We start from the raw sequence: 6,000 nt of genomic DNA on the forward strand, positions 1-6,000 counted from the left end.
ACAAGTATATACACTGTGTATGTGTATATATATATATATATATATATAATATATATATATATATATATATATATACATATACATATACATATACACCGGTATATAGACAATTCATTTCTTGAAATTCCTCCTGTCCTATGAACTTGTTAATTTTATTATTTAGTCTGCTTGGTAATATATAGTTTATTTAGTGTGTATAGATACAGATTATATGTATATATATATATATATATATATACCAAAAAGTAAGAGGTGGCACTCAGACGACTATACAATAAATCCACACGGAGCCTGTATATGATCAACGTTTCAGAACTTTATGTTGTTCTTTCGAAAGAACAACATAAAGTTCTGAAACATTGATCATATACAGGCTCCGTGTGGATTTATTGTATAGTCGTCTGAGTGCCACCTCTTACTTTTTGGAATTGTTGCGGGTATCGTGGCTGATACACCACGAGGAAGGCACCGGACGCGGTTGTTTGCTCACACAGCCAGGGAGTGCCGGCTACCAATATTCTATATATATATATATATATATATATATATATCAGTGTCCCCGCCCTCTGTATCTCTGTAACTCCCCCTCAGTATCCCTGTGCTCGCTTTCCCTTTAACTCCCCCCACGTAGGGGGGTAATAAATGATGTTGGCCGGGTGAGGCACTTACTGTCTTCCACTCCCGATGTTCTGATAGCTGATGCAAGTATTTGTCTGACTCACATGTCAATGAGTGCGGGGGAGGGGGATATACTGTATATATAATAGATATATATTATAACGAGATTTAGTCGGCATCCCGGCGTGCTGGATTTTGGCGCAGTATTTATACCGTCGGCATCCCGCAGGTAAGTATCAGGGTGTTAGGGGGAGGTTGGGGTGCGGGGTTAGGGTTAGGCACTAGGGGGAGGGTTAGGTTTAAGTACCGGGTAGGGGGTGTTATGTTTAGGGTGCGGGGAGAGGGAAGTTAGACCTAGGCAATAGGGGGGAGGTTAGGAAAACACTTATCGTTGGTTCCTATGGGTGTTGGGATTCTGGCTGCTGGGATGCCGCTGTCGGTATTCTGACCAGCGGAATCACGACAGCCAGGATTTCATACCAAACCCTATTATAACACTTGAACTACACAATAAAGTGTATGCTGCAGGCTTATTCTGTTTAGACATCTTTCATTGATTCTGTAATGAAGTATTTGGAAACCCCCCTTTAAAAATCCTGCGTTGCCACTGTAACCTGTGGCTGTTCTTACAATTTTCAGTCCAGGGGCCTGCCTAGGCTGCAGCTCAGGTCAGCACCAGCCAGGACTCCATAATTATCAAGCACCTCCCCCCGGGGCTAACTGTCCGGCTTGTGATCAGCAGAGGAAAGGGCTTCCAATGTGAAGCCAGTGCCAGTGCATGGACTAGGGAACTTCTGGGGGTGGTGGATTTTACTGGGGGGGGGGCTGTAAATAACTCATAGAAGACAGCAAACATTCATTTACACTCTCATAGTCTCCTGGATTGTCTGATTGCAATCCCCCTTTTGCTGTTCTTCTTTTACCACACTTCCCTACATTGATTTTGAATGCAGCGCCTTAACTTATTTGCCATTCAAAACATTCTTCTACTGATTTTCTGCATTGTCAGACCTTGGCTTGGTTGTCTGTGCCTTACAGAAGTCAATATACTGTAACATACTTCTACTAACATACAAATGTATACAAACAAAATTGTATCAACAAACCTCTACTATAATCTCATGGTGTCTACACACTGGGCGATTAAAGTGGATGACTGAATGATAACGATATCGTTATCATTCAGTCGTTCACTTTATCGTCCATTTTTTTACCTAAATGATGAACGACGAACGATGCGCGTTCCCGCAGGTTGTTCGTCTTTATCGTTCATCATGCAAACATGCAGGCCAACCTGACGATATTGTCAGGTTGCTGCATGTTGGGGAATGGGGGAGAGAGCCCAGCGCTGAACGATATCGTTAATGATATTGTTCAGCGGGTGTGCTCAATTTCATGAATGACATTGAGCACACCCTGCCAGGGACGCACTAGACGATATCGCTCAGGCCACACTAAGCACTTCTCCCATTGAAATCTTGCTTGATCAATATGTAATCTGTGTCTCTTAATATCATGTATACGAGGAGCTTTCCAAAAGTTGGTGTCCTTCTGACCATGAATAACATAGAGATTAAAGATTAAATTACATTTATTTTTCCACATAGTCTCCATTTACTTCAATATACTTCTCCCATCGATGCTCCAACCTCAAGTCTAGTGATTGGTCCTCAAACCAGTCCTGTACAGCAGTGATGACATCGTCATCAGACTCAAATTCTTCCCACCATTGTGTTCCTTGAGCCTGAGTGTGAATGTCAGTAGGCATAATTTATTATTATTATTATTATTATTATTATTATTGTTATTCTTTATTTATATGGCGCCACAAGGGTTCCGCAGTGCCTTACAAAGTACATAAACAAATGCGCACACAAAAAACAAGTACACAGACAAATGAGCACACAAGAAAAACAGTTATTAACAGTACAACCAACATAGGACAAATACATGATTTATACATTGCTGCATAACACTTAAATAAGCAGCATGGTGTCAGCAACCAAGGGTTAGCTGCTGTTGTAAATTAAAGTAGGAGTAAGTGAGGGAGAAGCACATGAGGGAAGAGGGTCCTGCTCGTGAGAGCTTACATTCTAAAGAGGAGGGGGCAGACAAACAGAGGTGACACAGATGGGCTGGACTGTGTGGAAGGAACATGGAGTAGTGGGTTAGGATGACAGCTGGAAAGCTTTGAGGAAGAAAGGGGTCTTGAGAGCACATTTCAAGGTTAGAAGCCAAGAAGCAAAGTTAACATGGAATTTTGAGTTAAGGCCAGGTGGATGAGGAAAGGCAGCTACTCGAGGAAGTTGGAAAAGGCAACTGATACGAGCATTGAATGCAAATAATGAAGTAGAGAGTTTAGAAGGTAAGAGTTGGTGGGAGTGACCAGATGATAGAAGTACCCCAACACCAACACTGTGGCAACCTCCAGGCCAGGGATTGTGAAAGAATGTGAGGCTCCCAAAGGAGATAGCTGCAGGAGAAGTGGTGTCAGATGGGTAAGTCCAGGATTTGGTGATGGTTAGGAGATTGAAGGAGTTGAATATGAAGCCGTAATGGACAGGGACCAGTAGATTATAGACAGGACTGGCATTCCAGATGAGATAGGAGAGAGGGACAGAGTTGGGAGGAGAGAGAATAAGATTGTTAGGGTTGCTGTAGTGTGGGGTTGAGATTGATTTAGAGCAGGGGGATAAGGAGAGTGTGGGTACGTGGTGGGCTTCTGAGTGAGGAAGGGTGACAGCAGGTGGTGGGCAAAGTGGAGGTTTAGTGTGGTGTGGGTTGAGAAGAAGAGGTGTAACTTGGAGAAAAGGTAGGGTGCAGGACTTATGAGTTATGGGAGATGCGGTGGAGAGTACTAGATGGGATGAAGGAAGATAGAGGAGAAAGTGGAGGAGACTATGGATGGAGAAAAGAAATGGGAACTGGTGGTAGAGGAAAATATTATGTATGTGAGGAGGGGAGTAGAAGAAAAGAGAGACATTGCGTAGTTGAGGGATTGGGGGGGGAACAAAACAGCAGTAGTAGTGATGAGAGTGAGATACAGGAATAGTACAGTTAAAATGTCTAAAATTTAGATAAAAGGAAGAACAGTGTTAGTAGATGTAAAGGTACAACTACAAGAGTATATAATAAACAAAATGAGTTTAAAGCTGTTGAAGTTGCAGGACTTTAAATTAAGGATAAAGGATTCTTATAGATGAGAAGGTGTTTAAAAATGGTAGATACTACAGTGGTGTAGAGATAAATTGGCAGTGGTATAGGAATAATAAACAGTGTATGTCAAAAAAACATCAACCTGGTAGTTGCTTGCAATGCTGAAGCAGGCTGTTGGCATAAAGTGTGTTCAGGTTATAATGAAAGCTGGTGGCTGAGTTGCAGGGTATCCAGAAGCTCATGAGATCCTTTTCAAGTTGTAAAGAGTTCTTTTTTAAATGTTGTCCTCCTGTCTTCCTCCTGTTTAACTCTTGTCTAACTCTTTAAATTATGCTGTGCATATAATACCACTTAGAAAAATAAAACACTTTGAAATAAAAACCTACTGTATGCAGCCTTAAACAGGCCTGCAGCCTGAAACCTACTGAGTATATTGTGAAGCATACATGTGTAGTCACTGATTACACTCCAACCCCCAATAACCTCACCCACACCAAATACAAGTCATAAAATTCTAATACAAACAAAGAGACCCTAAACAGCATCCCATGTATCTAGAAGTTAAAAAAATAGTTAAATTGCAAGACCTTAAGTCACTCTGGTTTTTGCAGATAATAATTAATAAAATACCTATAAAATCAGTATAATCATACAGCAATGGTATTTCTATGTCAGATGACTGGTCCCAATAGATTACCTATAAAATCAGTATAATCATACAGCAATGGTATTTCTATATCAGATGACTGGTCCCAATAGATTACCTATAAAATCAGTATAATCATACAGCAATGGTATTTCTATGTCAGATGACTGGTCCCAATAGATTACCTGCAGATATTTAATGACAGCTCAAATTTCAGTTTTATACATTTTTCAGTTTTCTCCATTTTTCAGTATTCTCCATTTTTCAACTTTTAGTGATGTTGTTCCCAACTTTTAGTGATGTTGTCCCAACTTTTAGTGATGTTGTCCCAACTTTTAGTGATGTTGTTTTGTTTATTATTCAATATCTGCAAAAATAAAATAATTGTGCTTTAATTTACCACAGTTTTCTACTAAGACCTCTAATAAATACATACATACATACAGAAAATCAATCGGAGGAAACATCTACATCTATGTCAGGAAACAGACTTTTGGAACTTATAGCCTCTATAGATAATAAGTTTGCAAGCAGGACCCTCCTACCTATGCTTATTAATGCCAAGCCTTGTGTTTCTATAGTGTTTCTTCCCAAGTGTAAAACATTATGGAGTACTGTATGCTGGCACTGCATAGCAAATGCTAATATTACTAATAATAATAATAATAATAATAATAATAATAACAGTAACCCACACATGAGCAGAATAGCAGAGGCAGGGCCACAAGTAAATATGTATTGATGCCCCTACATTTTTAACCCCATGATTACCAGATATCCCAGTGCCCATTATACTTACTTTGTAACACAATTGCATTGTCCAATTAGGAATATATTAACCCTTCACATTTTATATATGAAAATTGTATTTGTGTGTAATCATCGTTTAAAGTTGAAACTCTTGAAATTACATTGTGTTTCCAACTTCCTGATAGTTATTACGGCAATCATGTGAGATGGCTGTTGGCCATGGCAGCATGAGACAGCAAAGAACATAAATATTAACTTTTACACATTCATTGTAAATGTCATGTGCAGCACACAGTCAGCCCTACATAATGAGCACTAGTACTGACTGGTTTATATAAGATTTGGATTATTCACCAGCTTTGGTTCATCTTGACAAAAACTTCTATATTACTGTTTCTCTTCCATTCAAGCAGTGATATAGTAGTTATCAGTGTGAGAAACAGATAGGAAACGTCACAAATATTCATATTCTCATAACAAAGCCAGCACTACTGAAACAAATACAGCATTTGCCCAGGCACAATATACAAAGTGTCATTTTACTAAGCATAATATTCTGCTCTTACTAGTTTACTTTGCTTATGGTATGAGCCTTATTTACCAAACGCACACAGCTAGCAAAGCGGGCATGGATACTTTCCTTTATTTTCATAGGTACTGCTAGATTCCCACTAAAGCACATAGGATTGAAACATGGAACATGAAACACATTAAACATTTGTTTAGGTTTGCATTAAGCGATGAGATCTGTTGGGCATGCTGGGTGGTTAATAAAATGAGATAGAGAGGAGGAAGGGCCCATTTATAAGGGGTTCCTTGCTTTATGCAAG

This window comes from Taudactylus pleione, unplaced genomic scaffold (assembly GCF_031769625.1).
Source record: "Taudactylus pleione unplaced genomic scaffold, aTauple2 ptg002018l, whole genome shotgun sequence".
Taxonomy (NCBI): domain Eukaryota; kingdom Metazoa; phylum Chordata; class Amphibia; order Anura; family Myobatrachidae; genus Taudactylus; species Taudactylus pleione.